At 51.0% G+C, this 17412-nt stretch overlaps 1 protein-coding gene across 1 annotated transcript in view; it reads left to right on the top strand.

Annotated features, from left to right (window-relative positions):
• The first annotated feature begins 7994 nt into the window (after window positions 1–7994).
• Window positions 7995–17412, top strand: part of Alpl (alkaline phosphatase, biomineralization associated) — a 56858-nt gene continuing 47440 nt past the window's right edge. Inside the window, exon 1 of the mRNA XM_059256213.1 lies at window positions 7995–8093. The gene's annotated coding sequence lies outside the window, so the exon portion shown is untranslated. The remainder of the gene's footprint in view (window positions 8094–17412) is intronic.

The raw sequence follows: 17412 nt of genomic DNA, 5'->3' as shown, positions 1-17412 counted from the left end.
CATCAGCCTTCTGAATGTTGGGATTACAGGCCTGAGCCATCACACACTGCTTAAATATTGTTATTATTTACCTTAAAGCAATTTGCTTTGGCAAACATAGAACCCCGCAGAAAAAAACAGAGTGGAGAACTGTCTACATGCTGAAGTTGCAGTGTGCGGGCATTGGGGAGTTGCCCCCCCAGCACCCGCTTTCTCTTCCCTTCTTGGGGAAGACATGTGGGTAGGATCCCCCGGTCTCCGTGGGTGGGCCTGCATTGGTTTAACATCAGTCACTGTGGTGATGAGTGTAGGAAGCCATGGTGGAGGTCAGGCCACAAGACTCCTAGAGTCCAAAGCTTGTACTTTTGTTTGTTTGTTTTGTAAGGCAATGGGTTTTCTGTCTGTCTGAAATGTATGTATGCACCTGTGTTTTATTGTGTGTATATGCTATGCACTCCTATGTGGGCATGAGTTTGCCGTGGCGCTCTTGAGGTGGTCAGAGGATGATGTCATGGAGTTGGTTCTGTCCTCTTACTTTATGTGGAATTATCATCCGGCATGTGAAGCAAATGCTTTACCTGTTGAGCCTGCCTGCCATTCTCCCTTCCCTTCTTTCTTTTTCTTTTTTTTCTTATTTATTTATTTTTTTTTTCTGAGACAAGGTTTTTCTGTGTAGCCCTGAATTCGCTCTGTAGACCAGGCAGGCCTTAAACTCACAGAGATCCACCTGCCTCTGCCTCCAGTGCTGGGATTAAAGGTGCCAAGTTCTCTCTCTCTCTCTCTCTCTCTCTCTCTCTCTCTCTCTCTCTCTCTCTCTCTCTCTCTCTCATGTGTATGTATGTGTAGTGTTCAAGTATACACATATGCAGCTTTTTGGCTGGGCACACATGTGTACAGGTGTGTGAGCATGTGTTATGGTGCATGCACGGGGAGGCCAGAGGGTGGTCTTGGGTGTCTTCCTCCATCACTCTCAACTCTGTTTCCTGAGTCTCCCCCGAGCCTCCCCTGAGCCTCCCCCAGCCTCACTCCTCATTCTGATTCACTGAGGGTGACTTCCATGTATCCTGGGGACCTCACCTGGTTGAAAACAGAGGGAGAAATGGAAAAAGAGAGAAGCTGGAGCCTGCTAACATTAAGCCACTCCACTAGTAAGAAGACAGACTCTTTAGTTTTTAAACGTATTTGAGAAGTTGAGTTTTCTGTCACATACGACAGAAATCCACTCATGACGACTCCCTGCTAAAGAAACCAGGAGCAGAAACAGGGTGTCACACCCCACTGGTCCCGCCATGTGGACCTTGCAGAGCCTAAGAGGGGGGTGCAAGAAGGTGGACATCGGTTGGGAAGCCAGCATTCCCACACAGCTGGCAGTGACTGCATCTGAATGCATCTGCTGCCCTACAGCCCAGAGATTGTAGGATTCGAATTTGCACCTGCAAAGCTGCCCCTGAGGGGTGGTGGGGACTTCAGGGTTTAGGAGTGAGTGGTCGGCCACTTTTCACTCACTGGGAACTACCTGCACAAAAGAGACGTGCTGTCTTTGAACTGGGCCTGTGTAGACGCGGAGGGAAAGGGGGCCTTGCTAAGAGGAAAGGCCATCACAGCTGTCCAGCCCCAAAGCTGAACTCCCTACCTCATACCACACTTAGAAGCAAACGCTGGGAGGTAGGAGGCTTAACAGATCAAACTGCAAATCTAGGCTCCTCCGAACCATGCCCAGTTAAGCCTTTGTTTGACAAGGAGACCCACTCCTTCCCTTGCTCCCACTGGGATGGGGACTATGGGCCAGAGGCCAGTTCGTGGTGCCCTGCCATGGCTTTGACCTGCCACGCCAGAGGCCATCTGTGATAACAAGGGTTAGGGGGTTCAACAGAGCCGAAGGTCATTTTCTTTTTTTCTCTTTTTTCTTTTGATTTTTAGAGACAGGGTTTCTCTGTATTGTTTTGGTGCCTGTCCTGGATCTCGCTCTATAGACCAGGCTGACCTCGAACTCACAGAGATCCACCTGGCTCTGCCTCCTGGATGCTGGGATTAAAGGCGTGCGCCACTGCCACCTAGCGGTCATTTTCTTTTTAAATAACTTTTTTTTTTTTAAGATTTATTTATTTATTTTGTATACAGCATGTATGACCAGAAGAGGGCGCCAGATCTCATTACAGGTGGTTGTGAGCCACCATGTGGTTGCTGGGAGTTGAACTCAGGACCTCTGGAAGAGCAGTCAGTGCTCTTAACCTCTGAGCCATCTCTCCAGCCCCTTAAATAACCTTTTTAAAGATTTATTCTTCCTCACTCTCTCCCTCCCTGTGTGTGTGTGTGTGTGTGTGTGTGCATGTGTGCACGTGAGTGAGCACTTGAGTGCAGGTGCATGCAGAGGCCAGAAGAGGGCATCAGATCCCCTGGAGCTGGAGTTACAGGCAGCTGTGAGCCACCTGATGTGGGTACTCAGGTTGTCTGTAAGAGTGGTCTCTCCAAGTCCTCAACATCTTTTCTCAGATCTAGTCCCAGATTTTGTTTTGGGCACAGAGATCTGGCAAGATCACTGAGTTGGGTCACTAGTTTATGCAGTCAAGTGGAAGCAAAATAGGTTAGAAACTGGATGCCTAGGGAACATTTAAAACTCTTGCTGCTAGCTCCAGGGAGGTAGCTTGGCAGGTGGAAGCACAGAGAACCAGATGCAGAGCTGTACACCTGTAATCCCAGCACTCTTGTGGCGATGTGGGACGTAGAAATGAAAGAATTACCCGGAAGCTTGTGGACTGGCCAGCCTGGAGTACAGCGTGCTTTGGACAGTAAGAGTGATTCTGCCTCAATAAGATGGAATGGGGGGAACAGACTCCAAAAAGTTGTCCTCTGGCCTCCACAGGTGTGGCATGGTGTATGTGCACACTACACATACACAGACACACACACACACCATTTTAAAAATATGTATTGCTGCAGCTGGGGCCTGGTTCTGTGAACACGTTTAGCATGTGAGTCCCTGTCCAATGCCCAGCACCAGCTATGTGTATGTAAAGCTACCTCCAATCTTGCCGATATAAAATTGCCACACTTAGCAGGAAGTGGGACGCTAAACGCCGTTGCGCTCAACAGAGCCTCTGCATGGTCCATCTCATATGGATCCATGGAAGAAGGGAGATGAACCAACAGACAGACAGGAGGATGGATGATATACAGGGAGACAAGAGGAGGTAAAGAAAATCCCTGAGGGACAGAGATCTTTCTTCCTGCAGTCCCACAACAGCCAAGCTCTCCCCTACTGAGAGGAGATTGCCTTCCTGACTCCACTGAGGTGAAGGCTGGCTGCTGTGCCTGCCAGAGTCTGCCTTGGCCTCTGGAATCCGGCTCCTAGAAGGCTGCCTTGCCCTTTGCTCTTGGCCTGCAGCCTTTTCCGGGGCTGAGAGTAGGAAGTAGCAAGCTCCCTCTCCCAGCTTGGAGCCGGCTCCAAGTCCCTTGAGAACGAGGACAAAATGGGCGCACTGTTTGGTGGACAATGAGGTTTTTCTTACAGGGCGGCTCCTCCAGGCTTTTGTCAGCAGGACTTCCTTGAAGGGCAGTTGGGGTTGGAGGACACCCTGTAGGCCAGGGGCTGAGAGCGGGACTGACATGCTGGGAGGGTACTGGGCCTGGGGAACAGAGTGGCATGTGTAAAGGGGCCCATGATAAAGGAGCAGAGAACCTGGAGGTGAGCAGGAGCAGCGGAGCTGAGATTAGGAAATGCCTGGGGGTGGGTCGGGGGCAGGGGAGGCAGAAACAGAAGGTTAAGCTTGGGATGGGGTGAGGCTTGGGGTTGGTCCTGGGAGGGTGTGCTGCACACTGCACAGAGGCTGAAGAGTAGACACAGGATCCCTGGGTTCAGATTGTCCTTCTTCCTATCTGGGTGGCGGGGGACAGCCTTCTCTTTCCTCCCTTGCAGTCATGTTTAACGCTACAGTCAGCCCTTCTCCAGCACACCCAAATCCGCTCTGGCTTTGTCTATACCCTTATCATCTTCATTCCCACTTTCACCCATGTGTGATATGCATTGCCTTCCTAAGACTGTCTGTCACCTTTGCATTGTTCATGTGTGTCCGCACATCCTGGAGCAGCATGGACCACACACGAGGCGTCTAACACACCTCTGTGGAATGCACAAAGTTGCTTGCCAGTGTAGCTGGGAGTTTTCCTATGTCCAGCCCCGGCCTTGAGGTTCCGAAACCGCTTATAAAACAATCACTCAGAGGCTTATATTAATTGCAAATTCTATGGCCTATTGGCTCAAGCTTATTGCTAGCTAGCTCTTACAACTTAACTCAACCCATGACTATTAATCTATGTATCTCCACGTGTTCCATGGCTTTACCTGTGTCCCATTACATGTTGCTCCTTGGACGGCCGTTTGGCGTCTCGCCCTACTATCCTTTCTCTTTTCATTATCTCTCTTGGATCCCACCCCCCCTCGATCCATTCTGCCCTGCCGTGGGCCAACGCAGCTTTATTTATTAGCCAATGGGAGTAACACATATCCATCTAAGATTCGAACAACATGTCCTAGCTGAGCTGAGTGCTTCCTCCTTTGAAAGGAGAACAGAGCTAGGGATGTAGCTCAGAAGAGCGCTCACCAAACACACACAATGCCCTGGGTTCCATCCCCAGCACTTCATAAACTGAGCATGATGGTCCATGTCTGTAATCTCAGCACTCAGGTGGTAGAGGCAGGAGATTCAGGAGTTTAAGATCATGCTCAGTGGGGTTGGGGATGTAGCTCAGTTGGTAACTTGCCTAGCATACATGAAGCACTGGGTTTAATCCCCAGCACTACATACACCAGATGTGGTGGCACACATCTGCAATCACAGCATGCAGGAAGTGAAGGCTCTGCATATCTAGTCTGAGGCCATCCTGGGGGCAACATGAGAAGGTTAAGCCCCCCTCTTGTTTTTTTTTTTTGGTTTTTTTTTTTTTTTTTTTTTTTTGGTTTTTTTTGAGACAAGGTTTCTCTGTGTAGCCCTAGCTGTGCTGGAACTCACTCTGTAGACCAGGCTGGCCTGGAACTCAGAGATCCTCCTGCCTCTGCTTCCCAAATACTGGGATTAAAGGAGTGTGCCACCAAAGCCTGGCAAGACCTCCCTCTTAAAATAGGGAGAGAATGATGATAAAGAGGCTGTCTCTATGGTTACAAAATGAGTCTTAACTGTGAAGAGAGCTTTATGTCTGGTTGACAGGCACAAAGGAAGTGTCCCTCACATGACAGCTCACAACAGACTTTGCTTTCCCATCTGTGAATTCCCCACACTGTTGGGCTGCTCTGAGAAGCCAGTGGGTCACTTCGTGGAGTCAGCAACCCACAAAGCAGGTTCTCTCATTCTAAATCTCCAAGTTCATTTTCATACTGAGTTGAAAGCAGGGCCCCAGGGGCCTCAGGGAGTCAAAAAGCTGGAGCTTTGGTTAGACCTAGGCCTGAAACAAAACAGTCACACCTATAAACATCTACCAGATTTCACACAATCTTTCCCACCCCTGGAGTGGAGGCCACACTGTCTCTTTCAGCCTCTCTCCCTTGCCCCTGCTTACTGAGGTTCTTAGTCCATGTTTCTGGACTCCTGGCCCTTTCCTGAGACATGGTCTCTCTTTGCAGCTCTTTGGCCTTGGCCTTCTGAGTACTTGGATCACAGGTGTGGGGGCCAACCCCAGTGGTGACTGTGAAACCTGGGCTTTGTTTCAGGCAGGGAGCTCATGGCACGGAGTTAACATAGGCAAACTGAATGAATAGCTCTCAGGCAAGGGAGCTTGGAGGTCAAGTGGTACAGTTTGCCTATTCTTTCAGGTAGGAACCGCACCCTGGAGACCATGTGTGAAACGATGGTGAGAGGTCTATATAAGGAGCTGCTTCTACCAGCTGAGCAGGACTAGCACCTTGGAATCTGGCCTATATTTACAAATTTTCTAGACCAAACAGCTAGAGGGAATCTGGGTCCCAACAGAGATACCTTCTCAGCTCACCAGCCAGGGCAGAGCTGGGCTTGGGCTCTTGATGTGAAGGCCTGCCTTCCTCCTCATTTTCAGGCAGCATCAAAAGTGGTACCCAGAGGCAAGGAAGCAAGGGATGCTGGAAGACACCATCTCAGTTGATGACTTTGTTCTGTGCTGAAGTTGGGACCCAGGGCCTCGTGCACATAACAAGAGCTTGTGGCGCTACATCCTTCAACTGAATTCTTGAGGGATGGAGACCAGTAACAGGGAAAGTGTATGAGGGAGGAAGGTGGCAGGGGCGGACAAGCAGCCACTCCAGTCCCTTAGAGAATGCCTGGGGGTAAACCACGAAGACACAATGGTCTCGGCTGGTCATGAGCCAAGCCAGAAGTGCCCATTCCCCCAACCTTGGGAGATGAGAAGCCAGGGGGTGGTGCTGGGGGCCCATGGTAAAGAGACAGAACACCGCCGACTCCCACTTCAGCTTCTCAGCTCTGCCCATGTTGGGAAGGAAGACCTTCTGTACCTTCGATGTCCCAGGGCACACAGCTGCTGATACTATCTCAAGCCTTTTGTAACCTTGAGCTCTTCCTTGGCACTAGTGAGCAATTGCCAAGAGCTGTGCCCAGCACTGTCCTTAACTCCCAGCTTCTTCCAGACCAGGATGTGAAATGTCCAAAGTGTCATTTATTCATTGTCCCCATGACTTTTGCCATCACGACCTCACTGCCAAATACATAAATAAGGAGTGTTTACCCAATACTTGGACTCGTTTTTTAAAAACATAAACTTATTTCTAAAGGGAAACTTCATAGCACTACTGTAAATAAGCAGCACTAATTATTAAGATACAAGAAGAAATAAAAATAAATCCAGACATTCTTGGTTTTTGGCATCAGGCTCCAGTTCTGGCCCTGAATTTCCCGGTGAGTCACATGCTCTCTCTAAGCCTTGGTTTCCTTTCTGTACAATGGGCTCACTGGGAAATCTCATACAGAAGGCACCTGGGGCCTAAGATGGAACTTGAGGCTAGACTTGGTCAGTGCTAGGGCTTAGGTGCTAAGGAAGATGGAGTGAGGAGAAACTTTGGGATCCCTGCCTTCCAATCTCTGAACATCGGGGATTAGAGGCACAAATTGTTACTGGCAGCCTCAGTAGCTGTAAGAAGATCCTCCCTTTAGGAGGAAATGAGCTCCCAGATACAGGAGGCATTCAAATAGACCTCCAGGAGCTTCAGCAGGAACCGATCAAAGACTTCAGTCTGGCTCTTACGGAAGAGAACTTGGGGAAGGGAGGGGGTGGTCTCCTGGGAATGGGGTGAGGCCTACAAGCACCCAGCGGCTGCCTTTCCTATACCATTGATCTAGAATTTGTTTCCTGTGCATTTTCCAAACACGGTCCCTTATAACTTCTCCATCAACGGGAGGCAAGGGAAGCCAGTGTCTGCCTGTGAGAGAGCACTGGCCAGTCCCCAGAGGCCACCAGAGCAGGCTTGTGGGCCTGGACAGTCTGGCTCCACTGCCTGGGAGGTGGCCTGCCGCGGGCAGGTCCTGGGGCCTCTGGCTGGGACAGAAAGAACATCCTGAAGACAATAGAGAGGGAGGGCCCTGCCCGAGGGGTCTCTTTCTGCTTCCTCCTGCCTTAGCTAAGGGCAAGAAAGAAAGTGGATGGGAAAGGGCTAGGGGTGCAGGGTTCACATGGGGCTCATATAGAGACACACATGGTTACAGACAAAAATGTGTAGGCAGAGACTTAAGGGAAGCCAAGTGAGTCTATAGACTACTAGACAGACGCGCATGGACCGGCACAGCCATCGAGGGACAAAGACTCCTACAAAGAAATCAAGATAAAGACCCCAGAGGCCAGGATCAGCCGCAGGGAGAGGGAGGCAAGGCTGGCCACCCGGTCTGCTGTAACCCTTGGGCCGGCCGAGAGTCGCGTTCCCGGCAGGGGGCGCCCTGGCAACACGGAGGCACCGGCCTGGGGCTCGGGGCGCGGGGCGGGGGCAGGGCGGGCGGGGGCGGGGAGACCCGCGGGCGCACGGGCCGGGCTGCCTTCATAAGCCGGCGGGGGAGGTGGCCGCCAGCGTAAGCTCCCGCCACTGCGCTCCCTAGGGCCGCCGCTCGCGCGCCGGGACGGACCCTCCCCACAAGTGTCTGCAGGTAAGGAACGCATGGTGCGCCCGCGGCTGGCTCGACCCCTACATGCGCGCTCCGCCAGCCCAGCAGTGACTGTCCCAGTCACGGTGGGGACACGTGGAAGGTCAGGTGCCCTGGGGACCCACGACCACTCGATCTTCTCCGATCTCCGCGCGCACTTCTTGGGGCCTGGCTGAATGATGGACGTGGCGCCCGCGGAGCCGCTAACCAGGACCCCATCCTCATGCTAAGCACCTGCTCCCGGTGTCCACGCGGCGCCGTAGCCCACAGCTGCGCTCTTCGTGGTTCCAAGCCACTGTCCCCCTTGGTGTCTAAAATAGTCGGGGAGCATCTGGGAAGCACGTGCTGGGATCCTTGGCGGGAGAGATCGGAGACCGCGTGCTAGTGGCTGTCTAGGACTAGGGGAGCCCAGGAAACGGAAGGAGCCTGAGACCGGCTCTGGGTTGCGAGCAGGTGAGAGTGGGGCTGCTGCCTTGCCCGGTCTGGGTAAGAAAGGGTTAAAGGCACAGTCACAGCGGCAAGACCCAAGGCGGAGGAAAACTTCATCCTCACCCGGCATTGTCCGTGGTGATCCTTTTCAACAGTAATGGGCCTGGGGGAGGGGCACTTGCAAAGGACTCTGGGGTGTGCCTGTGAATCCTTGATTAAAAGAGTTGGAGTGGTGATGCTGGCAATCTGGAGGCTGAGGAGAGCTGGCCAGCCTGGGCTACCTAGGGAGACTGTGTCCCAAATCATACATACATACATACATACATACATACATAATGTAAAAAGAAGGGTGGGTCTCAGGCCTGAAAGAATGTTTGGGCCCCAAGAAGAACTCAAAGGCCCCCCTCAGGCAGGCCCAGATTCTCAGGCTGGGTGAGAATTAGTGAAAATGACAAGTGTTTATTGAATGCCTCCTGTGTGCTAAAACCTGCGCTGACACCTGGCAGACGTCTCACTTACAAATGGGACAAGTGAGCTGTAGACAATGTAGGCAAGTGACTTCAGGATTTGAATCCTGTGGCTGAACTATCCCTATGCTCTCCTGCAGCCCAAGAGGTGGACAGCCCCCTTCAGATCTTCCTGGACTGGACCTGCCTCCCCGCATCCTCCATCCTTTGGTCCTCTCCACCAACTCCTGCCTCTCCAACCCCTGCCCATCTCTCTCTGCCTCCCTGTCCAGTTTCTGAACTGTCCCTGAATTCCCTGGGGAGAACACAACTTCTCAAAGGCCCACTGGTGGAGTGAGACAGGGCTGGGCTGGTCCCCATCCATGTCCCTGATGGTCCCATCTATACCTTAGGACTACAATGAACCAAAATTCCAGGCAGGCCAGAACACTGGGTATCTTCAATCCACCCAAACTTACTAGACACCTGCTTTGTGCTAAGTGCTGTTCTAGGTGCTGACGAAGGCACCGTAAGGACAGTACTCCCCCCTCCCCCCCCTTTCCCGGGAGTGGACATTGGTGTGACAAAATCTTTTCAGGCTTTGAGGATTTGAGTGTCAAAACTGCTATGGTAGAATCAAAATGAGGTAATTCTCAAAGAAAGGAGTAAAAATGTAACTAACAGTGTGTGTCACTGAGAGCAGGCAGCACGTGGTACTGATGAAGATAGGCCATCTAGCTGTGTGATTGGGGCACAGTTCCGGTCTCATTGTAGCTGAGGGGCTATAGTTGATAGGTCCTGAGAACCTACTGGTGGGGAGGACTCTCTGAGTACAGCTTGCAAGGTGTTTAGCAGGTTCACGCGTTAGAAAACAGCGGCTGTCCTCAGCTCCGATCTCAGCAGAAATTGCATCAGAGTCCATGTAGAGAGAGTTATGTCATTGCTCTGTACCCTGCGGTCCCGTCTACCACCTTTGCCCAGGCTCTGCCCACTCCCTGCTGGGCTGTGCCATGAGGGAGCACTCTGCCTTCATTGTTACTCAGACCCACTTCCTCCCTCCTGGGAAGGGAGCCTGGAGCTCCAGGCTGGGCACAGCCCCGGAATCTCCTGCCATCCACCCCTACCTCATTGTGCAGCTCAGTGCCAATCCTTGTCCTGTCTATTCTGCAAAGATAGGAGATGTTATCCTTTCCTGCCTGTGAAGAAACCTCTGGAAGGGACAGTGACTTGCCCTGGGACGTATAGAAGCCACTCGGGCATCCAGGGCTAGGCCCAAAGACCTACAATTTCAAGTCCCATCATCTCCCTGCTATACAGTCTGTGGGCTTCTGGTTTCTGGGGAAGGGAAGATGGGTGGTGGGGTGGGGGTGGAGGAGGCAGAATTTAGGGGTAGAGCATGAAGCTCTCAGCATGAAGTCTATCTGACTGGGCTTATTAACACAAAACCGAGGAGCTGGAGGAGAGCATTGTGGGGAGTGTGAGCAAGCCGGGCTGAGAACTGGTGCTCAGAATTCTCCGCGTTGGCCACAGGAATGCTGACTGAGCTCCCGCCTCATCGTCATTGGCACAGCAGGGCTGGGTTGTGTGGTATGTTTGTTATTTTGGCTTTTCCCCCCTCCTTTTTCTGGAGCTGTTCTACCCTTCAGAATACAGTGGGAGGCAGTAGATTGAAAATTCATTATCTGTGCTGCTGTGTGACCCTGGACAAGCCTCTCTTCTCTTGGACCCTTTGTTTTCTCATCTGTCACGTGGGGGGTTATCATTACAGAGTTGCCGAGGGTCCGCCAGGTCATAAGCAGTTTACGAACTTGAGGCTTCACCTATATGGATTCTTCTGGAGAAGTTTGTGTTCCCTGGGAGGCAGTGTCATAGCCCAAGGGGACAGAGTCTAGAAAACTGGGAAAGGCCTGGCTTGAGTCAGTACCTTGGTTCCAGTTCTCGACACCTGGGACATGAAGCAGATCTCTTTCCCTCTCTGTCAGCTCATAGTGGGTCCCCAGCATCATTATTTGACGCTCCATGTCCGAAGAACACTCCAAAGTGCTCTCTATATTTATCTGCCTTCTCATACCCTGCCTCATACATTTTGTAATTGCTCCCAGAAAAAGCCCATGCTTTAAGTTTTCATGCTTCAAACCCTAGCCTCGCTGTGGCATGAAATCAATTGTTTGCATTTAATTTAACTTCTCAAATGAAGGGGTAAAATTTGAGATGAGAGTAGGGGCTGGGGGAGGAGATGAAGAAGTTGAAGCAGATGTGTTTTTGTTTAACTCTAGGATGGTGGTTAAACTGCCCCCCCATGTTATTACCATGGTCCCTTTCGAATTCCAGTAACCAAGGATCGGGTTTCTCTAAAACTGTGGTGTTCTTTCCTGGCTAGCATGGACTTGCCCTCCCAGTATTATTATTATTATTATTGCTTTATAGTCATCAGAGGCCGCAAAGTGCTGGCTGGAGAGGAGACCTCAGAGATGCCTAGAATTGTAGACTGGCCAGGCCTCCAGACGCTGCTGGCTGTGTACATTGGTATCTTTGAGGCCCAGAAAGGGAAAGAGGTTTGCCCAGAGGCAGACAGCTGCTTAGACTCAGCCTCCTGGCTCTTTGGATTTTCCAAAAGTGACACCCCTCCATGCTCCTCTTGAACTTGGTGTTTTGGTGTGTCACTTCCATTATATATCCTTAATTTGCTTTTGTTTATTCATTTGAAGCGGGGTCTCATATAGCCCAGGCTGGCCTTGAAACTTGCTATGTAGCAGAAGATAGCCTTGAACTTTTCTGATCCTCCTGCCTCCGCCTCCCGTGTTCTGGGATCACAGGTGACTACCTCTAGGCCTGGTTTATGTCCTGGGATGAGAACCAAGGGCTTCATGCATGCTAGACGCGTCCTCAGCCCCAACTTACCTTTGTTTGAAAAGCTGTAATCGCTCAAGGGAGGAAGAAGATGGTGCGGGTGATGGGAGAGATCTTGAGCTCAGGAGAGGTGTTGACCTGTGTGACCTTGGGTAAGTCACCTCCCTTTTCTAGCCTCAGTTTCCCCATCTATAAACCAAGATGTCTGAAGAAAAAGGAGGGTGGGATTTCCTTAAACTTGAGATGGGCCTAACTGAGGTCCCTCACATCTGGCCTACTGTGTGTGGAGGGCCCAGAGCCTGGAGGTTTGGGGGGCTGTGGGCTTGGCTCCTACAGTGAGTTCAAAGCTTCAATTTAGTTGTTGGTGTTGTTAAACCCGGCTGGTTTCGTTTTACATAAAAACACTGGTTTCTGGCTTCTCTTGAAAGATCAGAAGATGTGGCTCTACGGGGCCACGCCCCTGCCTGGCCACGGTGGCGGGAGCTGAGCCACAGCTGCTGCGTCCATTTAACTGCAATTCCTGAGGTGCCCCAGTCCCTTGCACAGCCCACTCACCTCACCAACATTGCCAGGTGCTCCCCGAGTTTGTAGTTCAGGGGCAGAGTTGGGGAGGCCTTAAACAGAGGCTCAGATCATATTTGAATGACTGTGGGCGGCTGGGGCCAGCCTGCAGGGGGCTGGGGCGGGACCTGGGATAGGAGCGCTTGGTCTGCTGCTGTGGCCTGGATGTTTCTCTGAAACACGCTGGCTAGGTGGGGAGCCTTTTCCTGCTTCACTGGAATCTAGGGACTCCAGAAGTTTGGGGGATGGGATGTCATTGCCTACCTGTCAACATTAAGCTAGCTGGGACTGCCCAAGATGTAGCTACTCTCTCAGGCATGAGCAGCATTGGGAGAAGGGACTCACGTGGTATCTGTCACCTCACCTCATCTCATGCCTGTGTCACACACAGGGCCTACAATCTTAACCACGGCTCTCTTCTTCATCCCTTTGCTGGTGCCAAAAAGTCTTTGATGACAGGTGGGTACCAAAATGGCCTTGGTTGGAGTCTCAGAATCACTGTGTGAGCAAGAGAGCATCATGGGAGGCCGTGGTGCCCAGTGGATAAATATGGAGCGTAGCCGGCCATGAGTCTAGGTCCACATGAATAAGCTGTTCTGGGGACACAAAATGAACTGGGGGGACCTCAATTCCTGACAGTGATGTCAGGTCCCTTGCCCCATGCACTTGCAGAGGTTGACATACCCTGTGTAAAATCGTGCTTCGATCCACCCCGACTTCTCGGCACTCACATACACATGCCCCATTCTGCCCTCTTGCTAAAGAGACATAGATGTTTTAGACCTGTGGAAGGGTCTGGAAGGTGTTTTCTTTTTAGTAGGACCAGAGAGACCCTGTTGTGAGCCCCTGGCCCCTCCTGCACCCATGACGCCCGTCTTTTGTTATTCTTCTGGTTTGCTTTTTTGAAACAGAGTTTCACTATGTAGCTCAGGCTGGCCTCAGACTTTTGGCAGTCCTCCTGCCTCAGCCTGTTAAATACTGTAATTACATTACCCTCCCCTGTGCTTGTGTTTGGGCTTAGTCCTCGTCCTCTGGGATCTCTGGGTTGAAGGGTCAAGTTCTGTCCTTCATCTGGCGGTCAGCAGGCATTGGGTCCAGCTGGCGGCAGAGGCCAAGCCCTTCTCTGTCCACCCTACCTCACAGTGACTAACCGACCTCTGCATGGGATTGACTCACATATCTGCTGCTAAGTCAGGACTGTCCCAGTCCCCAACTCCTTCCTTCTAGGCATGCCCATTGCTAAATTGCTGTGCCTGTCTCCTCTGATTGTTAAACCTCCACCGGGCTGGGGGTGTGTCGAGTGGGTAGAATGCTTGTTTATGATTCACAAAGGCCATCACCAGTGCTAAGTAAACTGGGCATGGCGGCATGGCAAGCCCAGCACACAGAAGGTCAGGGTCATCCTTAGCTATATATTAAGTTTGAGGCCAACCTGGATTACACGAATCTGTGAAAAAGAAAAGAAAAGAAAGCTTGCTGCAGGCCTTCAATCCCAGTTACTTAGGAGCTGAGGCAGGAGGATAATAAGTTCAAGGCCTGCCTGGGCAATAGGTGAGTGTGTGCCTCAAAGTGTTGAAACTCAGCACAAAGACAGAGGATAAAGGGCTTGCATAGCATATGTGAGTCCCTGGGTTCAGTCCCCAGGAGCACACGCACTCCTGCCTTCCCTTAGTCCACTGTCCCTAACATTCCTGGTGACATTCATTTGGTCCTATGGCAGCCCCGGATATTGGGGCACACATTTCCCTCACTGGGAAGTGGGAAATAGACAACTCTCCTTGTTGCAATCGACCCATTTGAGTGGCTGTCTTCCCTGAGCCACGAGTGGCATAAGCCATCTTCCTGGAAGGATCAGTTCCTTATGTATGTTGAAATAATAAAGTTTAGTAATTCACGGCAATCATGGTGATCATGGCTATTAAGTGTTCCTCTTTGCAGCTTGTTCAAGCCCTTATCCTTCAGTGCTTATCTTTTGTAGATAATACAATTTGACCCATCCTTATACCTAATAGTAAGGGTTTTTTCTGGGCCAGAAGCTGAGCTAATTACAGTGAATGTCTTTAACTTGCTATTTTGTCCGTCTTACAAAGTACGAACCTTAGAGATAGTAAGTAACTTTCTGAAAGCCACAGAGTTACAAAGTATCTGCACTACCGGTGGTTAGGCCGGAGGTTAGGTCTCACGCCTGGTCAGAAGAGGTTTGATGTTTGGATGCAAGTCCCCAGGAAACTTCATTGTACACACTATTTTCAGTTGAACCGTCTGTCTAGGATTTGCAAAACAGGGTTGTGGTCCCCAAAGGGAGGGGACCTAGCACCACCACCGAGACTTCTAATTCAGCAGCATCTGCTCTCCCAGACAAATGAATCTCAGCCTGGCCACACCCCTTCCTGGTCCAGAAGGCCAGTGCCGTCCTAGCAGGAGTCATCCCTAGCACCGGGAGGGAACAGATTTTAATCCCAGCTGAGTAGCCTTGTTTTTGTCCTCTTCTCCACAATCTAGTATCTTTCCTGAAACCCATCTTTCATGCAAATGAAACAGGGCCTTAGGACTCTCCTAGTTCCTTGGTGACACAAAGCTGACATGCATGCTGCCACTCCCCTGTCCTGCACCTGTGTCACACATCATTAATCAACCCTGCTCTCTTTCCTGCTGAAATTCCTTCCACTACAGTATGCTACTCCACGACAGCCACAAGTCACTAATGAGAACTGGCACACAGGAAGAAGGACAACCCAGAACTGGATTAAATGTAGCAATGTGGTGGACCAGGAGTAGCGGGAAACAGGCTGGTCCAGGAGGCACTCGGTTCAGTGAGTGCAGGAAGGACTCTGAGACGGCCTGTGCCAGAACTGGCTTCTGGCGTGGTGTAAGACCTTTCACGGGGCCACAGCAGGTCCCCACATTTAGCCTCAAGAAGAATTCTGGTTTGTGGGTCTGGCTGCTGCCCTGGCTTAAGTAAGAGGGGCAAGGAAGGGGCTGTTTGAGGCTTTCCTGGAAAGAACCGAAGGTTCCCTCACCCTCCCTCCCTAATAACTGCAACAGTGGTAACAATAATAGTAACAGAAGGAACACCTACTAAATGTCTTATCCACTCACCCCTCTGTTAGCCTTATTTATATGCATCCGGGCCGTTCGTTAATTACTAGAACAGCCCAGCCAAAACTTGGCTCAAGGGAAGTATGTTGTTTGAGTCTTCAGCTTGCTTTCCAGTCAATCATAGGGCAGCCAGCCTCCATGTTAGCACTTCCTGGATCACCAGTGTCACTTAGGAGGTGACATTCCTTTGCAAGCGGGAGTGGATGTGCTAATCATGTGTTCCATCAGGAAGCCACAGCTCAAAACTGGCCCTTCCCTAGACTCAAAAGGGGACCTCTGCAAATAGGAAACTGAAGCACAGAGGGGGAGAAGAGGGGGCCCTGCTTGTTCTTTGGGCCTGGAGTGGGGTGGGTGTTCAGGAGTGTGGCTTTAACTTGAGTGGGGTTGGGCCTGCCCTGTTGCCTGTATGTGCGCATCCCAGGTTTATTTCAATCCATTGCATAGCATGGATTTGACACTTTAACTCCCGCAGCCTCCGTATCCAGGCTCTCGCTGTACTTCAACTTTTAAAGCCATTTCTTCCTTTTTTGTTTTTGAAACAAAGTCTCACTATGAATCTCTGGCTTACCTGGAACTCTCTGTAGACAGGCTGGCCTTGAACTCACAGAGATCCACCTGCCTCTGCCTCCTGAGTGCTGGCATTAAAGGTGTGCCACCATACTGGGCATTAAAGCCATTTCTTATTCATGAGCTCCGAGGATCCTTACAGGTATGTCCAGTCTGCAGCCCTGAGGACGGCTAAAAGTGGGGCTCCAAATTACGGATTTTTTTGTGATTAAAAAAAGTAACTGAGCCGGGCGGTGGTGGCGCACGCCTTTAATCCCAGCACTCGGGAGGCAGAGCCAGGCGGATCTCTGTGAGTTTGAGGCCATCCTGGGCTACCAAGTGAGTTCCAGGAAAGGCGCAAAGCTACACAGAGAAACCCTGTCTCGAAAAACCAAAAAAAAAAAAAAAAAAAAAAAAGTAACTGAAGTACACCTTTGATCCCAGCACTCGGGAGGCAGAGCCAGGTGTATCTCTGTGAGTTCAAGGCCAGCCTGGTCTACAAAGTGAGTTCAAGGATCGCCAGAGCTGTAACACAGAGAAACCCTGTCTTGGGGGCGTGGGGGGAGTAACTGTTGTGTGGCTCTTGAGTGTAAATTTTATAGATGACAACATCTTGTCACAATGTCAAAAGGTTGGTCATACCTGAAAGTAATGTCTTCATTTAGCAAGAGGGGAAACTGAGGCTCAGAGAGGCAAGGCATCTTGCTCAAGGTCAGATTGATGGCAAAAGCTACCCTCAAAATTTAAGTGATGAGCCCACCCTCCCCTAAGTATGTCTCTAGCTCTTTGGGCTCTGCCCTTCCCTGCCCAGCCTCCCTGCAGGGCGCTCTCCTGGCCTGTGGTCCCTCTGATAGGACCACCTGATGGGCTGTCTTCCAGACCTTGGTCAGAGCCTGGTACCTGGCCTGGAGTGTGAGCTCCAGGAGGGCAGAGCCCCACAAAAAACATCCATAGGGTTCAGGGCTCCTGCACTTCCAAGGAGTGCACCTGCCAGGCTTCCCATAGCCCGCCAGCTCTCTGATCTAAGGACATGTGAAGGCTTATGTTTACCACCTGAGCTACTCCTGGCCTCACCCTGGCCACCTTCCCTCACCCCATTGTGGTTTTCCTAGCTCTGTCCATTGGAGCGTAGAGACAGGAAGATAGAGAGTTCAAGCATGCCTGAGAGACAAAGCAAGATCCTGGTTTGACAAACCAAAAATAAATAAATAACAATCCCAGGGGTCATTTCCCGAATCCACCTATACCTGCTCCCTGGTGCATGGTAGGCACATCATACAAGCTTGTTAGATGAATAAATATTTGAAGAATAAAATCCCACAAAGATTAATTAAAAAAACAAAAACAAACAGTGACCTTGTGTGACTTCTGGGTCTCAGTATCCATGTGTT

This window comes from Peromyscus eremicus, chromosome 2, assembly GCF_949786415.1.
Source record: "Peromyscus eremicus chromosome 2, PerEre_H2_v1, whole genome shotgun sequence".
Lineage (NCBI taxonomy): Eukaryota > Metazoa > Chordata > Mammalia > Rodentia > Cricetidae > Peromyscus > Peromyscus eremicus.
Note: the sequence above shows the minus strand (reverse complement) of the source record. Positions and strands in the feature narration are given on the sequence as shown.